The sequence below is a fragment of the Plutella xylostella genome, chromosome 20 (genome assembly GCF_932276165.1).
Source record: "Plutella xylostella chromosome 20, ilPluXylo3.1, whole genome shotgun sequence".
NCBI classification, from domain to species: domain Eukaryota; kingdom Metazoa; phylum Arthropoda; class Insecta; order Lepidoptera; family Plutellidae; genus Plutella; species Plutella xylostella.
This window is the reverse complement of record NC_064000.1, coordinates 2,487,116-2,506,957: the sequence shown is the minus strand read 5'-3', so window position 1 is coordinate 2,506,957 and position 19,842 is coordinate 2,487,116. Positions and strand designations below refer to the sequence as shown.

At 37.1% G+C, this 19,842-nt stretch overlaps 1 protein-coding gene across 1 annotated transcript in view; it reads left to right on the top strand.

Moving 5' to 3' along the window:
• The window catches only part of LOC105391158, a 111,439-nt gene that overhangs the window by 16,784 nt on the left and 74,813 nt on the right, over positions 1–19,842 (top strand). Inside the window, exon 2 of the mRNA XM_048628297.1 lies at positions 10,850–10,898. The gene's annotated coding sequence lies outside the window, so the exon portion shown is untranslated. The remainder of the gene's footprint in view (positions 1–10,849; positions 10,899–19,842) is intronic.

The window sequence follows — 19,842 nt, the reverse complement described above, 5'->3', positions numbered from 1 at the left end:
GACCACTAGTCTTTAATGTCTAGTGTTAGAATTCATTGCAAAATTGTTACTATTTACAAGGCGTTACGTCGCGCCACTGACAGTAGAGATTAAAGACTAGTGGTCGAGAATTGGGGTCCATCAGATCTTTGAAACTTCTAATTGCGTAGGATGATATAAGAGTAGCCCTCGCCAAGCAAGTGTAGTTCTACATATTAACTGCAGCAAGAACAAGAAGGCAAGAAGCCAGTTTCAGAAATGAACTTTAAAGTTAATCAGATCGAAGGTTGTTGTGGTCATTGCACCGTAAAATGTAAATTATTGTTATTGAGGCCTTGACAGATTCAAACTCGCATAAAGTAAACGTCCACTGTCCACTTATAGGTATCGTATACGTATCGTACCAAATGGATTGTCATAAATGTATGGAGAACCGGCGGCCGGCGTCGATGAAGTGGACGCACTTGTATAATATGTACAAAGAATATTTAATGCGATGCGTCCGTTGCGTACGATACTGAAAGATCGACGCTTTACACGTACCGACTACCGATTTCATGATAGTTCTTCAAGTAAAAGTAGCTACCCAGTACCTACTACATTTTCAGTCGTTATAAGAGATGGTAGTAGGGCCGCAGTCTCCCCGTGGACGGGATGTAGGTCACGGTCGCGCCCCTGCGCCCAAAGGGGTGCTTATTTTCCCTTTGGCCTTGATGCGACTTGTTTGGTAGATAAGCCGTTACTGTGAAAGACACTAAATATTATTTAGGTGCGTACTGTTCTCTATTCTATTCTATTCTCTTTGGGGGTGTAAGTACCTGCACCTGGCTCTCTCGAATGGAACCTTTGTTCATATCCATATTAAGGTCGCTATGTCTAAACTGCCTTCCTAAGCTTGGACCATTTCCCACCACGCTGGTCCACTGCGGGTTGGTGGGTTCACATATCTAGATGTGCTAAATCTAGATATATGCAGGGTTCCTCACGATGTTTTCCTTCACCGTAAGAGCGATGGTATACATTGTGCGTACTGTTATTTTCTTCAGTCCTTTCCCACTTGTGTGTGTTCCACCAAATGTGATTATGGCATTTGGCCGTCTACAAGCTGATTCTGCTTGAGGAAAACTGCTACAATGTCGATGGTCGAGATTGACGAGTTAAGTAGTAAATAGCTCATGATTTTTTTAACTGATGCAATTTCTTAGAATATAGCTATGAGTAAGGCTTTTGAGAAAGTGGCCTTATATACGACATCTACTAAATCCATCAAAATAAGAGCATTTCCAACCAAGATAATAATATTATGCAACTGGGAGTCTTCTTAGCGTGTCGATGACAAACGCTAGAGTTTGTTACCGTCGTGGTGAAAGGATTAGCCAGTCCAACTAGCGGTGACGCTGACTGCCCAGAGTTCGCTGGACGCAGCTCAAGGTACAGTGGGGCTATCACCACCAGACCGCTTGTCAAATCTCATGTAACTTGTATGGATCTAGCAGATGTTTCACAGGCGAGCGACGCTCTGCTTATGGATTGTTAATTGCTAATGGGTGGTGGTACTGATATCATTCTGATACGTGCTGTTTTCTTGCACCCCATAACACACCGTTATAAATTATAAAGATACCACAGACACAACACGTCATACTTATATCACTAGTCACCACATATTTTGTTCGCGGGTTTAACAATGACTCAATATTATGTCTTTAATGATTGTAGGTAGAGAGAGACCAGTCGCTCTCCAAACACTGCCAATGTCCGCGAGTGCATATTCAGTGCATCTGCACTCAAACGTAGCGAATTCGTTATCAACGAAAAACCCACTCTATTTCATTCCATTAAAGCCTTTTATCGCAACGGCGACAGTGTAAATCCACCGGCAATTAAAAACAAGCTGTATCTACGTTGGTAAAGGGTTCGAAGTCCGTAGACTCTTTGTTCTCGCAGTGAGGTAAACATTGCGCGACAGGTTGCGAGTTCGTAGAATTTTCTGGGAAAATTGTTTGAAACTTGGTTTGATTGAGTTTACACAAGTTTTGTTATCAATTCAGTGCAGCGATTATAAGATTCGAAACCTCCGTTTACGTTGCGTATCGTCAACTGTCACTGTCAAAATGTAAGGCAAATTTGTTAGTTCCAAAAGTAAAATTTGTTTTTTTCATGTTAGGTGGAATTTCACCAAACGCTAAACGTATTTAGTAGTTAGTACAAAATATATTTAAAATTTGATTTAAATACCATTTTATATACGTTTCGTTTGGTAAAAGTGACCCTTAGGGCCAGTTTTTTGATCCCTAGTTAACTCAACCATTGGTCAAAAATGGCGACCATTAGTTAAAAACCCCTCAAATGACAATGGGCGTTTTGGGACCTATAATAAAGATGAGACATAAAGTATTATGAATTATGAAAGCAAAAAAGTATTATGGCGACAAATCCGTATAAGTTGTCCATTTTGAAATATATTCGTCGGAAGGAAGTATTTTTCTATGGCATTGCACTCTCTCTCCTGATGACAGTTAGCCCAAGTAACATTTCATTCGAGCTTAGGTTGTAAGAAATGCCTTTAGGTTTTATAAGGGTTGTGAAAAGGTTAATGCTTTGCTATCTGGTCATATTGAGTACTTGAGAATGATTACTAAGTCCTAAAACTAATTGTTTATTAATACAACCTTGTAGCTGCTGATAAGAGTTTATATTAACGTTATTTTAACATGTATTTCAGGAGCATATAGTTCTAGGATCTTATAGTTGTCGTAGACTCCTGATTTACTTCTAGAAAAGCTAGCATTAATGCTAAAGTGAGAGCTTAAGGTTAAATTTTTAACCTTGATACAACCATAAAGTTATGGAATATTTAAATTACCTATAAGTATTTTTTAAAACCTATCTTAAACCTTTAGGTTGATAAGAGTTGTCTAGGCAAACAAATTAGGACTACTTGGTGAAAACCAAAAGCATTAAGCACTGGCTATGAGCTAAAGGCATGATTTAAGTCCTACAAGAATATTTTAAAGCTTTAGAGGCATCCTCAAAATATGTTTAATGCTTTTTAGTAATTTCCTAACGGCCGCCATATTTTTTCACTGAAATAAAAAAAAAACTTACCAAAAAGATACATTTTAATTAATAAGGGAAAATTCAGTAGCGTTTCCTATACTATTCCAAATATATGTTTTTTTATATAGACAGTACTTTTATTTCTAATATAAATTTACACCAAACATAAAATTTTATCTATTTTTTTAATTAAAATATCTTCAAATTTATCATTTACAAAAGGCCCGTCACTTATACAGAACTATTATCCGAAAGTATCACAATAAAGTGCTAGTCGCACAAGGTTTTCATATTTCCTGACTTCAGCCTAACTACTTACTATATTTTGTATTAATACAACACTTACAAGTTAGCCATTTTGAGTCTTGTAAAGTGTCAGGTAATGGCGCCATTTATTATAATTATTATAAAATCTTACACAGAAACATTTTAAGACCCGAGAGTCCTGGGAAGGCATTACAAATATCCATCAAATGTGTTTCAAGTTATAGTAGAGTTACATCCAGGACTAATTTAGAACTTAGAAGCTGTCTTCCAAGGTTATGTTAACGTTAAATTAAGGTTGTGAAGGTTTTATTTAGGTTCTGTGTAAGTTGTTCAAAAGGTTCTGGGTTTGAGCTATAGGTTTTGCTGTAGCTCTCAGAAAGGTTCTAAAACGTGGGCCCTTTTTGCACTCAGGAGGTTAATATAAGGTTAATATAAGGTTATCGAGCCTTCTAAGTCTCACGAGTTGATTTCCATACAAAGGTTCCAGAACCTTTTCAAAACCTTTTTAAAACCAAAAATGTTACTTGGGAGGGCGTAATACACGTAAACACGTATTATTGAAATTGGAGAAATTACTTTCAACTGGTTTTATTTACTAAGATAATAAACAAATATAATATTATATGAAATATGATCATTTTGTTATAAAAAATAAAAATTAATGTGAAAAACTAACAAAAACATTAAAATTACAGAAATAAAATATAAAAACTTTCAAGGTACGATTATTCTAATTGGACAGTAAATCAAGACTAGCGCTTCCGTTATTCATATTCTGCAAAAAAATACCTTTTTAACGACGTATCACTCATTTCTATTGGTGCTGGTCCCAGCTTCCATATATTGGTGCCCATCATCATTTGTATGCAGCTGTCATGCTTGACAAGTGACTTGACTAATGGTTAAAGTTGACCACGGATCAAAAAACTGGCCCTTAGTGTAGTTTCGAAAATAGTAGGTATCGAATCCTGTGATCGCACCTCAGGGCTTCGCAATCGCAAGCTATCAAACGTTACACGGCCCAAGAGTTTACAAACAAGAAGCCACGCTATTGCATGTGCTTAGTCCCTCTCTACTTTCAGCTAAGTATAACATTGTACTCTCTGACTGTGACCTCTACTCCGTCTAGTTAGACCGTGACCTGGCTAAGGGCGTTTACTCGTAGAAAACGGGCAACGGCGCCGATCTCAGCCTTTTTGACGAACGACGGGCTCTATCTAGATAGATAGATAGATAGAATATTCTTTATTTGTACACACATAACTAAAATAACCTTACATAACTTAAATACTAACACCAATGTACAAAAATGGCGGTCTTATCGCTTAAAGCGATCTACTATTGCTAGACGAAATAACAAGTTTTGGAGACTGTTATAGCCATGCAATGTGATCGAGATAGAGTCGTAGAGCAGCAGCGCTTCGAAGTATAGTTTTCGGGTAGCTAGAGTTCAGCGTTGTGTTTGGTAATTACATTTTGAGCCGGTGACCAGCGCATTGGTTCAGTACAATCAAATTAAACTTAGGATTTTTCGTGATAAAGTTATGTTCTTCATTAACTGAATCTATGCACTACCTAAAGAGGTCTAAGCTTTTCTTTAGTCGTGTCCATTGGTGATAGTGACGAGAATGATAGAGCAGAGAGTGCTCTTATGTAAACACTGCGTCCCAATTAGATTGACCGCCGTAATCGAAATTATACTAGGTGGCTTTTATGATTAGTCTTATTTGTCGTCATTTTAGATTAAGTACCTAACTGCCTGCAGGAACGTGGGTGCTCACATTGTTGTAGTGTGGTGCTAGATTGATCATCAAAATAGCACGAGAGTTCCTGAGCCGGCTTCAGTGCGCAATAGAAGCGTCCTGCGGGCTGCTTCTAGTAATAAACTGTACTGGTTCCCCAAAAAAGTTTTCTATTGCGTCTGCGCAGGGCATGGCGATGAAGTGACGGCAATTTATCCTGAACACAACCTGAAGACCTAACACTTTACGCAAGACGTGACAAACGTTTTGCGTCGCGCTCACTCACATCGCCCGACTTCGAGAGCAAGTGGAACGGAAAACTATTGTCATTTCTTGACGTCGCGTCTTGCGCCCGATACTAGGCCTTCAGTTGTTCCCCTTAGCGAGTCATCGTCATCGGCAATTGGAGCTATAGACGGGGGTTTCTCACCGATGTTAGGAATTAGCCCGTCAGATTAGCTTCAGTCGATCAGTTTGCGCTTAACGTATGTCGGTGATACGTCACTCGGGGAGGCTTCTTTCGTGCATTTTGAAGATTCCTGTTATTACACTCACTGGCAATGAAAAAGTTCCACTCAACTGACTCAACAAATACCAACACCAAACAACCCTAATTTTTTCAAAGAATTAATAAAAAAATTGAACAAAATATTACCGTTTTTTGTTGATAATATCCTGAAATCCTGATGCTCTGTTAAGTGCACTTCAATGTTACAGAAGGCGTCATTAAGCTAGCCTTCTCCGTTTAGGAGTAATTTTGTGGTTTTCTCAGTGGAACCGTTTCATTGCCCGTGAGTGTATTATGTTCATCAGTAGAACTGGCCCCACCTCGGTGTCAGATTGGTACAATTATTTATGAATGGCGCGAGTGCACGAGGCAGCACGAGCGGCGTGACACACTCGGTTGTTATATTATGGCGATTCGATTGAATCGCTATTTATGGGAATTTGTTTTAATATAACTGTTAATGCTAACTTGTTGTAAAACAAGGTATGCCTAAAGTGCCTAAACTATTTAACATAGGGTTTCTTATGTGACTGTACTGTAGGTACTCACTGTAGGTACTGTAGTCCTGTAGTTGATCCTTATCTTTTCCCAACCATTAAAATTTAAAGGTTGGCTGGTGTAAAACGCTTTTTGCCAGTATTCCCGCCTTTGTACATTCACAGTTTTTAATCTACTTACTAATTTATGTAATTAAGTGTTTATAAATAAATAACTTTAAATAGATGCCTGATAGAAATAAGAGAATATTAGTAGGTACCTACTACCTTTTACCCATTTCATAGTTAAGATTTTCTGACTCTAGCTACTCACTTAGCAAGCGTGGCACCATGTTTTTGTGAAAGCAGCATCGGCTGAAAATAGTCGTAATTTGCATATTGCAGTAAACCGTGGCATAACGCTGCAGTGGGCACTATCATATGTGTAAGGACCCTTGCTTTTTAGCGATAAAGAACTATTAAACAACCGTATACAATAACACGTTTAACTGTATAATCAGTGTAATATCGTAACTATAATTGATAAAAAAATACTACAACACTCACCACACTAGACATAAGACAGACTTACGTATTTACGGTCAGGTGCAGAGAAACCTGACCCCCCTCTCATAGGAACAATGTTTCTGAGAGGGGTCAGGTCTTTCTGCCCTTTACTGTACCTTATATGGGTATCCCATATCATCCATCCCACATTTAACTTTAGCGTGTCAGTGACAAATACTAGAGCTGGACTAGACTTTGTCACCATAGTTAAAGGATTACCACTTTATTCATAAAAAGTTATTGGACGCTTTAGCTATTGAACTGTTGTCACTCTCTGACTAAGACTTCATTTGTTTTATAGGGAAGCTCCTTTCATGCATCTCGTAATACGATTTTAAAATGGACTATTTAAACAAGAGTATTTAATTATTTTGTCATTTTAAAATACCAATTTTTAGGTTTTGGTCAAATAGGAAAACATAACACAACAAACAATGCTTGGAGCTACAGTAGGTATAGGTGTTTAATATTGACGATAATGAGGATGTGACGGGTAGCCTTGTACCTTGCACCTACTGCTATTTCTATTGCTTGGTAAGAAATGAATATATACAGAGAGGATATGTCCATAGAGACGATTTATGTAAAACATCTGTATTATCTATCAAAAGAGTTAGACCATGTTTAGAAAAGAATAGAATACTCTTTATTTTGCACCACGAAAACATTACAATTTCATAACTTATATATAAAATATTACATAAAAAGGCGGTCTTATTGATTAAAGCAATCTCTACCAGACAACCCTTGGATGGAGGAGACAATTTTTAACATAATTAAAGTTTAACTGGTGTTTAAAAGGTTATATCTAGTTTTTTAACCTTTTCGATATTTGTTTTGTCATGGTTTAAAAATGAATTGTAATAGAGGTTGCTCGTTTGGTAATACAGACTAAATTACATAATAATCTATTGTGTCTCGTGAAAGTAATTTGTTACACCACCTACGCTACGTAGGTATAAAGAATTAAATTCTGAAGAATTACAAATACTCCAGCTATTTTCAACGTACCACATCACAAATGTGAACATGTATCTACGATTTTTATAAACCTTTTTCATAAAAGTAGTTACTTACTTACTCATTTAGAATCTTTTAAAAAAATATCTAGAGGACAATTTAAAAAAAAAGGCACATTACTCTTGCGTCTTGCTGACTGCCGTCATCTTATCTGACCGACTGCCATGGACATTGACTAAAATGACGAGTTTCTGACGTGAAATGTGTGCAAACTTAATGCTTATGTCAGCTGTCACCCAGTCAGATAACTTTGGCCTTTAGAAGCGTCCGTGGTCGAGCGGGCCTCAGTGATCGTAACTGATCGCTGAGGTTAAGCAACAACTGACACGGTCAGCCATTGGATGGGTGACCAATTTCAAGTGGTGCTTTTCTGGACGCTTCCGTGCTTCGGACGGCACGTTAAGCCGTGGGTCCCGGTTGCTGCTTCGGCAGCAGTCGTTAAGCCTAGTCTTCGGGCGGCATGAAAACATCTGACAGTCGGGTTGCCCACTTACTCGACAACTCTCTCAGCACAAGCTTGCTTGTGTTGGGGTCCACCAACCCGCACTTGGCCAGCGTGGTGGACTAGGCCTAAACCCTTCCTTCATTGGAAGGAGACCCGTGCCCCAGCAGTGGGGACGTAATGGGTCGTGATGATACCTATACCTAGGTATATGACTACAATAGATATACAAAAGAACATTGTTTAGTTCCCCTAAGAGTTGCCTGACCGGCTAATAGGCATATGTTTTTGCCACATCTGTCGCGGCTCTCAGCTGCCTCCTATCAGGCAAGACATACCGGTTTTCGTGTTTTGCTCATTCAGAGTCAATCAACGTGGTTTTTGTCGCTTCCGAGTCTTCCGTCTCTGCTACTAACGCCGTAAAAAACGTTGATTGAAAATCTGCAAGTTTTTTTTTGGAGTAAATTTATAAGATTAGTACCCCGTAAGTTTAAGTTAATAAATAAGTAAAGGCCGAGAGCCGACAAGCAATCGATAAAATGTGTAATGAAACGAGATAGAGTCGTCATTATTATTAAATTCTTTATTGCACAAAGTAAAATTGGTACAAAGGCGTACTTAATGCACCCATGCTACGGGTCCAGCCAGACTCGTCCCATTCCACACTCGACCCGGCCACACTCGACCCGAATTTCATAATTTCGATAAGGTTCATTTTTGTTTGTATTTTTTTTCTTATCGCAAAGTACAGTCGACAGAAAATGTTTATGGATTTCTTAATTGATTGCATATAAAGTGATTATCACTTAAATTTAAGAAATATGTTGACTAAACTAGCCTAAGTTTGACCTCAGTAACAGAGAGAGGTAGTTTACCCTTCTCATTGTTTTAGCCTGAAATAAACGGGTTATCGATAACAATGGTCAAGATTTGGATGGCCTGCATCCATCTCTTTCGCGCACTTACTTGTAATTTATACATTTGATAAGCAAGGGCTACTGCGAAGTAATTATAATTTTATAAACAGCAAACGGATTTTATAAAAAGGATTTTATAAATATTTCATTGTAAAGATATTTTGTGTAACTGTGATTTTAGCACACATAATTATTAATAGTTACTTATTCTGTTAATATTTATTATTACTTATTACGTTTATAATTCAAAACATGTGTTACCTACTAATAATGTTTATAGAAAATGATAAATAAATGATTAAAAGTACAAATTATTACTTTTGTTTGAATTAATCAGCACATAAAACACGTAACTATAATTTCAGTAAAAAAACTCTTGTGGCTGACAGTACATTTCATACATTTCAACAAAAGTACCTAGAACTTATCGTATTTTAGAAATTCGGGTCGAGTGTGGCCGGGTCGAGTGTGGAATGGGACGAGTCTGGCTGGACCCAATGCTACTGATTAACCAGACAATTATTCATTTTTAGGGTTCCGTAGCCAAAATGGCAAAAACGGAACCCTTATAGTTTCGTCATGTCCGTCTGTCCGTCTGTCCGTCTGTCACAGCCGATTTACTCGGAAACTATAAGTACTACAGTGATGAAATTTGATGGGAATATGTGTTGTATGAACCGCTACAAAAATATGACACTAAATAGTAAAAAAAAGAATTGGGGGTGGGGCCCCCCATACATGTAACTGAGGGATGAAATTTTTTTTTTCGATGTACATACCCGTGTGGGGTATCAATGGAATGGTCTTTTAAAATGATATAAAGTTTTCTAAAAAACATTTTTCTTAAAGTGAACGGTTTTTGAGATATCAGCTCTCAAAGTCGTAAAAAGTATGTCCCCCCCCCTCTATTTTTATAACTACGGGGTATAAAATTCTAAAAAAAATAGAGGTGATGCATGCTAATTAACTCTTTCAACGATTTTTGGTTTGATCAAAGTATCTCTTATAGTTTTTGAGATAGGTTGATTTAACTGTAATTTTGGTTAAGTTATTGACATAATAAGTTTATTATATTTGCTGCTACGGAACCCTTTGTGCGCGAGCCCGACTCGCACTTGGCCGGTTTTTTTTTAGCTAGTCACTAACCTCTATACATTTATATCCTAATCATCTTCATCATCACATCAACGTCTTCATCGTCACCTTCTTGTACTGTCGACTGGTAGATAAATCTGACCCCTCAGAAGGGGTCAGGTTTCTCTGCCCCTGCCTGTCCAAGCCTTCATCATCAGCTAGTGAACGGCCGGTGATAGAACCCTGGACCCTCGGTACAACCGTAAGAGTGTCTATCCACTGCGCCATCCGGTCGTTGATACGATATATGGCCAGAGTCAAATGTCATCGTTCTAAAATTAACGAACAAAGCATTGTTGTAATGGAGCCGCTTGAATAAATACGTAAATACACATAATCGCACACTTCCTATACCTCTAGGTTTAGTCAGTGAGTTAGTCTGTAAAACAACGTTTAGAATATATAATATTCTTTATGTGTGTGTACAAACAAAACAGGAGTTACAGAGCTTATATACTAACACATATACAAAAATGGCGGCCTTATGGCTCATAGCGATTTTTTCAAGACAACCATTTTTTTACCGTTTACTGTGTATATGTGGTTCTCTTAAACCCCTTTGAGTTTTAATGTGCCAAATACTTCCTTCTACACCTGTTGAATGTTTTTTTGTAGTAAGTTAAAGACCATACATAGTATACATACATGTAATTTTAAGCCCCTACCGAAAATTTTGTCAGTGTCCAATAGGAACTCCAAAATTATTTGAATTTTAAATGTTTTTTTTTTGTTTCCAGGAGACGTGAAAACTGGTGCAGCCGTCCAAAACTTACAAGCTGAGTACGGGTTAGTAAATTCAGATTTTATAGGTACTTGAGCTTGAGTCTCGCCTCGCCGTCAAGGCTTTCCCCTGGGAATTCCGGGATAGAAAGGATCCTACAGCACTCAGACAAAGACAAAGACAAAGACATTTATTTGCGTCAAATGTGGTTCATACATATGATGTTACATTTTATAATCAGTTCAGCACATTTCACCTTACAGGCATGCAAATATTTAGGCCAATAAAAATGGATTAATGAAATTTAGCAAAATACAATAAATTGAAACTAATAAAATTCTAGACCCAATAAAATTACAATAAATTAAATTATCTTTATACTGATAACTAGAGGTCGCGTTGTGGCGCGGGCTGCAAGCAGCCGCGCGGTGCTTTGATGCTTTTGGTTCGGTTTCAGCAGGGTATTGACTTGAACATATCGTAGCAAATCTTTCTTGCGTTTTGTTACGCCTTAAAAACTGTGTTCACTATGATTTTTTTTTATTAATGGGGTACTGACGTTTTTTTTTGGCGTGGGAAACAGTTTTCAGTATGAATTTCAGTTTCAGCAGGGTATTGACTTGAACATACCGTAGCAAATTTTTCTTGCGTTTTGTTATGCTTTCAAAACTGTTTTCACTATGAATTTCTATATTAAAGGGGTACTGATGATTTTGTTTTAGATAGTTATACGTTTTCAGTATGAATATTGGTTTCAGCAGGGTATTGACTTGAACATATCGTAGCAAATCTTCCTTGCGTTTTTTTACGCCTTAAAAACAGTTTTCACTATGAATGTCTTTATTAAAGGGGTACTGATGATTTTTATTTCAGGTGGGATTAGTTTTCAGTATGAATTTCGATTTCAGCAGGGTATTGACTTGAACAAACCGTAGCAAGTCTTTGTTGTGTTTTGTTTTGGATTAAAAATTGTTTTCAGTATGAATTTCGTTATAAAAGGGGTACTTATGATTTTGTTTCAGGGGGATACAGTTTTCAATATGAATTTCGGTTTCAGCAAGGTATTGACTTGAACATAAATTAAAGCAAATCTTTCATGCGTTTTGTAAGGCGTTAAAACTGTTTTCACTATGAATGTCTTTATTAAAGGGGTACCTGATGATTTAGTTTCAGGTAAGATAAATATTTCAGTATGAATTTTGGTAAGATAAGGCATACTTTACCTACAATAAAGTAGCGGATCTTTCAGGCGTTCAAGTTAAAGACGCATTCAAAATTTGGACTATTTCCCTCCACTCCATCCCGTACTTGTACTCAAAAAAATTGGTTTCTGTTACGGATTATCTCACACAAATACAGTTGAGAAACTGATCTATGTACAAAAGTGTATTTACAAGAATTTCCATTTCAGCAGGGTATTGACGTGAATATACCGTAGCAAATCTTTCTTGCATTTTGTTATGCCTTAAAAACTGTGTTCACTATGATTTTTTTAAATTAAAGTGGTACTGACGATTTTGTTTGACGTGGGAAACAGTTTTCAGTATGAATTTCGGTTTCAGCAGGGTATTGACTTGAATATACCATAGCAAATCTTTCTTGCGTTTTGTTATGACTTAAAAACTGTTTTCACTATGATTTTCATTATAACAGGCGTACTGATGATTTTGTTTTAGGTGGGATACGGTTTTCAGTATGAATTTTGGTGAGATACGGTTATTCACTTGACTGTAACGTATCGAATATTTTATGGCGTTTAAATCTAATTTCAGTATGAAATTTGGTAACAGATGGGTATTGACTTTGCCATAATACACTGACGGGCAATGAAAAGGTTCCACTGAGAAAAGCGAAACGGAAAAATCTAGCTTAATGCCGTCTTCTGCAACATGACGTACATTTAACAGAGCGTCCGATATTACCAACTAAAAACGGTAATATTTTGTTCCAATTTTAAATTAAATCTTTGTAAAAATTGGGGTCGTATGGTGTCGGCATTTTGTGAGTGGAACTTTTTCATTGCCCGGGAGTGTACAACAGATATTTCTTGAATTTGGCTTTACATAGAAAAAACTACATAGGAATGTTAATATTTGCCTTGAAAACTTTTATGATTATGAATTACGGATTGTCTCACACAAATACGGTAGAGAAACTGATCTGTATGGTCATTTTTTGGTTTCGTAAACTTTACCTAGTATCGAGATGACATCGTTTTGTGTAAAAATATTGGGTTCATTAACACCTCATAAATCTGAGTCACCTCCGATTATATTCTATTCTATTGTGTGTGGGGGTGTAAGTACCTGCACCTGGCTCTCTCGAGTGGAACCTTTCTGCATATCCCCAAGGTCTAAACTGCCTTCCTAAGCTTGGACCATTTCCCACCACGCTGGTCCACTGCGGGTTGGTGGGTTCACATATCTAGATGTGCTAAATCTAGACATGCAGGTTTCCTCACGATGTTTTCCTTTGCCGTTAGAGCGATGGTATACATTGTACTTATTTTAAAACAACTCATTGGTACCTACATGTCAGCGCCGGGATTCGAATCCGCATCTCTTGCGTGAGAAGCGGGCGCTTACCCGACTGAGCTACCACCGCTCACGTCCATTCGCGCGTTTTTCTAGCCTCTTGATTATTAGTTTCATAGCAACGAAATACACAGGCTTTTTTATTCATTAATTTCTTACGTTGGTTTGCTGTTTGAGACTATTTTTTACAGAACTATGGTTTACTTCAATTTAATCCATAATTGGAACTATAAACGCGCCCAAACCTTTGTCTTTCTTTTTTATTAATTCAAGGTATTTTTTTGCCACAATTGGCTCTCAGGTTATAGGTATTGTTGTGTTGACAAGGGTATGAGCAGTGCTGTCTCGCTTCGCTCGGCGCTCCAGGGTTTGCGGTATGGTGGTTTACATTGTTTTGCCTCGCTTCGCTCGGCTACTCTTTTACGGTAAGGTAATACTTAAGTTGTATTGCCTCGCTGCGCTCGGCTCTTCAGTTGTTGTGGTATAATGTTTTGAAATGTTATGCCTCGCTACGCTCGGCTCTCCAAGGTTTGTGGTATGGTGGTTTGGATGGTTTTGCCTCGCTGCGCTCGGCTCCTCTCCAGGTCTCGGAATGGTAGTCTCGATTGTTTTGCCTCGCTTCGCTCGGCTCTGCAGTTACATAGGCACTTGCTGTTTATTATACTTTAGCCTCGCTTCGCTCGGCTCTTCGGGTTTTCGGATGTTGGTTTCAGTAGTTTTGCCGCATTTCAGTAGTTGCTCCGCTCGGCTCTCTAGGTTTTGGATTGATGGTTTAGGTTGTTTTGCCTCGCTTCGCTCCGCTTTCCACTTCTTAAACGGGACTTTTCCCGTAGTTTTTCTTTATTCATATTAATAATTATGATACGTAATGCCTCGCTTCGCTCGGATTTCTTTCCTTTATGGCAGGGTTACTTGTCGGATGCCTCGCTGCGCTCGGCTTGTTTTATTTTGGTATAGCTTGTAGAAGGACTATGGCCTCGCTGCGCTCGGCACTTACACTGGGGTAAAGTTGATTTACATTTCGTATATTTTTAGGAAAAATATTTTTACCTCTAAAAGTGGGGAGTTTTTATTTTAAAAAATAATTCTTTGTATTTATCTACACAAATGCGCCATATACCACAAATCTGTCTGACCACTTCAAAGGGGTGAAAATGCTAATGTTGGTAATTTTTTCTACGTTTTTAGGGAAATTTTGATTTTTTTCCCTAAAAGTAGGAAGTTTTTATTTTAAATTAAAATTCTATGCATTTAACTGCACAAACGCGCTTTACATTCAAAACCTCTCAGACCATCTCAAAGGGATAAAATTGCATATTTATGTAAATTTTCCCATGTTTTTAGGGAAATTTTGTTTATTTCCCTAAAAATGGGGAGTTTTTTATTTTAAATTAAAATTGTATGCATTTAACTACACAAACGCGCCATACATTTGAAACCCCTCAGACCATCTCAAAGGGACAAAATTGCATATTTATGTAAATTTTCCTATGTTTTTAGGGAAATTTTGTTTTTTTTTTCCTATAAGTTGGGAGTTTTTATTATTAATTAAAAATCTATGCATTTAACTACACAAACGCGCCATACATTCGAATCTCCTCAGACCATCACAAAACGATAAAATTGCATATTTATGTAAATTTTCCCATGTTTTTAGGGAAATTTTGTTTTTTTTTCCTATAAGTTGGGAGTTTTTATTATTAATTAAAAATCTATGCATTTAACTACACAAACGCGCCATACATTCGAATCTCCTCAGACCATCACAAAACGACAAAATTGCATATTTATGTAAATTTTCCCATGTTTTTAGGGAAATTTTGTTTTTTTTTTCTTTAAGTGGGGAGTTTTTTCTTATTAATTATAAATCTATGCATTTAACTACACAAACGCGCCATACATTCGAATCTCCTCAGACCATCACAAAACGACAAAATTGCATATTTATGTAAATTTTCCCATGTTTTTAGGGAAATTTTGTTTTTTTTTCCTATAAGTTGGGAGTTTTTATTATTAATTAAAAATCTATGCATTTAACTACACAAACGCGCCATACATTCGAATCTCCTCAGACCATCACAAAACGACAAAATTGCATATTTATGTAAATTTTCCCATGTTTTTAGAGAAATTTTGTTTTTTTTTATATAAGTGGGGAGTTTTTTATTATTAATTAAAAATCTATGCATTTAACTACACAAACGCGCCATACATTCGAATCTCCTCAGACCATCACAAAACGATAAAATTGCATATTTATGTATAATTTCTCTTGTTTTTAGGGAAATTTTGTTTTTTTCCCTAAAAATGGGGAGTTTTTATTTCATAAGAAAACTAAATGCATCCACCTACACAAACGCGCTCTACAAGTCAAAACTGTCAGACCACTCAATACAGGTGAAATAGCCTTAAAACATGTAAAATTTCTCTTTTACAAAATGGCTGCCACTTCATCCGCCATTTTGATTATTGCAGTTTTTGGAATTTTCCCATGAATTTCACCATATATCCAACCATGTACAAAGAAAAACATCACCCCACCTTCCCCCCTTCTGGGAGATCAATTCACCTCAACTTGAATCGACGTCGAACTTTTTCAAAAATATAATCTCCCGTATTTCTCAGGGTTGCCAGCCGAAAGTGATAAAATTGTCAAATGTCATTAGTATGAGCCTTTCTGACTAAGCTGCATCATTTTTTAAAATCCAAAACGGTTATTTCTATTTTTCAGGTTTTTGGGGAAAATCTCAAAATTTTCCCTAAAAATGGGGAATTTTTATTTACCTGGTATAGTCTACTCAACAAACTACACATATGCGTCATACAAGACAAATCTCCCCAACCACTCTAAACATGTGAAAAAACCAATCAAAAAACGTGAAAAAAAGTCACTTTTACAAAATGGCCGCCAAAGCAGTCCGCCATTTTGTTTTTTCAACTTTTCGGAATTTTCCCATAAACTGCACCATATATCAGACCGTGTCCAAAAAAAATCATCACCCCACCTGCCTCCCTTCTGGGAGATCAATTCACCTCAAGTTGGGTCGACGTAAAAAAATCGGAAAAAATATAATCTCGCCTATCGCGCAGGGTTGCCAGTCGAAATTAATAAAAATGGTCAAATGTCATTAGTACGGGTCTTTCCGACAAAACTGCATCAAATTTTAAAATCAAAAGTGGCCATTTCTACTTTTCATGTTTTTGGGGAAAATCTCAAAATTTACCCTAAAAATGGGGAAAATTCTTTCACATGGCAACTCTACTCGTCAAACTACACAACCGCTCCATACAAGTCGAACCTGTCAAATGCCTCGAACACAATAAAAAAATGCTTTGAAAATCCCCGAAAAAACACGTTTTTATAAAAAAATCTCCCCTCCCCCGCAATTAAAAAAAAAACAATTTTTTTGAATTTTCCCTTAAATTCCATCATATGCCCCACCGTTTACAAAAAAAAACATCCCCCCACCTCCCCCCCTTCCGGGAGATCAATTCACCTCAAGTCGGGTCTGACACGCCCTAAACTTTACTTGACTGCAACTCGGCCGCCATTTTGTTTTTTTATTTTTTTATATTTTTTTTATAATCTGTCAGACATTCTTAATACACCCTCTAAATATAAAAAAATGTATGGTCACCAAAAAAGAGGAGCAAAAAAATTTTTTTTTTTTTACAACTTTTTTTAAAAAGTCGAGGTTTTTCTCTACTCACCCGAGCACCCTGTACATTTCCCTAAAACATTTTTATATCAAAAAATGGCTCCTTCTGGGAGAACAATCATGTCAATGAGTGTGTCAGTGGTAATCCAGCTATATATATTATAACTAGAGGTTGCGTTGTGGCGCGGGCTGCAAGCAGCCGCGCGGTGCTTTGATGCTTTTGGTTTAGGTGGGAGACAGTTTTCAGTATGAGTTTCAGTTTCAGCAGGGTATTGACTTGAACATACCGTAGCAAATCTTTCTTGCGTTTTGTTATGCCTTCAAAACTGTTTTCACCATGAATTTCTTTATTAAAGGGGTACCTACTGATAATTTTGTTTTAGGTTAGTTAGTTATACGTTTTCAGTACGAATATTGGTTTCAGCAGGGTATTGACTTGAACATACTGTAGCAAATCTTTCTTGCGTTTTGTAAGGCCTTAAAAACTATTTTCATTATGAATTTCGATATCATGTCGGTATTGATGGTTTTGTTTTAGTTTTCAAAACAGTTTTTTAAGTATAATAATCGGTCAGCTGGCTTTACTTATTATATACCACATTTCTGGCGTTTTCCTTTGTATTCAAATTTGAGTGAAGAATACTTATGGCTTTATGCTTATGATTTTCTTTTTATGAAATGTTTCTATTATAATTACTTTAGTGGTATTCATTTCGCCTTAAAAATACCAGTAGGAAAATTCAGGTAGGTATACTTTACAATGACGTAGCGGATCTTTCTGGTGTTCAAGTCAAAGACGCATCCAAATATTCGGACCATATCCCAACACTCCATCCCGTACTCGTACTCAAAAAAATTGGTTCCTGTTACGGATTGTCTCACACAAATACGGTAGAGAAACTAATCTATATGAAAAAAAAAAATGGTTTCGTGAACTTTACCTAGTATCGAGCCGACATCGTTTTGTGTACAAATATTGGGTTTTTTAATACCTCATAAGTCTGAGTCACCCCCATTCGCGCGTTTTTCTAGCATCTCGATTATTAGTTTACTCTGTCCTGAAGAAAAACTTTTTCATAGAAAAGAAATACACAGGCTTTTTTTTAATTCATTAATTTCTTACGTGGGTTTGCTGTTTAAGACTATTTTTACAGAACTATATGTTTTACTTCAATTTAATCCATAATTGGAGCTATAAACGCCCAAACATACACTTTGTCTTTTTTTTATTCATTCAAGATATTTCTTAGTCACAATCGGCTCTCAGGTTATAGTTGTGTTGACGAGGTTTTGAGTAGTGTTGCCTCGCTTCGCTCGGCTCTCCAGGGTTTGAAGTATGGTGATTCGCATTGTTTTGCCTCGCTTCGCTCGGCTCCTCTTTTACGGTAAGGTTATACTTAAGTTGTATTGCCTCGCTGCACTCGGCTCTTCAGTGGTTGTGGTATGATGTTTTGAAATGTTTTGCCTCGCTGCGCTCGGCTCACCAAGGTTTGAGGTATGATGGTTTGGATTGTTTTGCCTCGCTGCGCTCGGCTCTCCAGTCAAACTGGCAGTTGGTGATTAAAGTAGTTTAGCCTCGCTTCGCTCGGCTCCTCTCTAGGTCTCGGAATGATAATTTCGGTTGTTTTTCCTCGCTTCGTTCGGCTTTGCAGTTACATAGGCACTTGCTGTTTATTGCGCTTTAGCCTCGCTTCGCTCGGCTCATCGGGTTTCCGGATGTTGATTTCAGTCGTTTTGCCTCGCTCCGCTCGGCTCTCTAGGTTTTGAATTGATGGTTTAGGTTGTTTTGCCTCGCTTCGCTCGGCTTTCCACTTCTTAAACGGGACTTTTCCCGTAGTTTTTCTTTATTGATAATAATAATTATGATACGTAATGCCTCGCTTCGCTCGGATTTCTTTTCTTTATGGCAGGGTTACTTGTCGATCGGATGCCTCGCTGCGCTCGGCTGGTTTTATTTTGGTATAGCTTGTAGGAGGACTATGGCCTCGCTGCGCTCGGAACTTACACTGTGGTAAAGTTGATTTACATTTTGTATGTTTTTAGGGAAAATATTTTTTCCCCTAAAAGTGGGGAGTTTTTATTTTAAATAATTATTGTTTGTATTTATCTACACAAATGCGCCATATACCACAAATCTGTCTGACCACTTCAAAGGGGTGAAATTGTTAATGTTGGTAATTTTTTCTACGTTTTTAGGGAAATTTTGATCTTTTTCCTACAAATGGGGAGTTTTTATTTTAAATAATTATTGTTTGTATTTATCTACACAAATCCGCCATATACCATAAATCTGTTGGACCACTTCACCGGGGTAAAATTGCTAATGTTGGTAATTTTTTCTACGTTTTTAGGGAAATTTTGATCTTTTCCCTACATGTGGGGAGTTTTTATTTTAAATAATTATTGTTTGTATTTATCTACACAAATCCGCCATATACCATAAAACTGTTGGACCACTTCAGCGGGGTAAAATTGCTAATGTTGGTAATGTTGGTAATTTAATAATAAATGACGTCACGATCGTATACGAGTGATACTTGCTACTGTTTACTTCCGTGTTAAAAATTAAAAGAACCAAGTATTAAGTAACAAAAAGTTTATTAAAAGTTTTCTGTGGTTACATATATGTGCATCAACTGTTATCTCGAGTTTCTGTGCTGTATATCACCTGTATTTAGTGTTACAAAAAGTGCCTAGGGGATACATTGTGTACACAAATTGTGGGTACCTCAGTTGCTTGCAGTGTGTTTACCCCATAATCGAAATTTAAACAATTCAAAAAATCACTAGCAGCGCCATCTAGGGATCCCGATTCG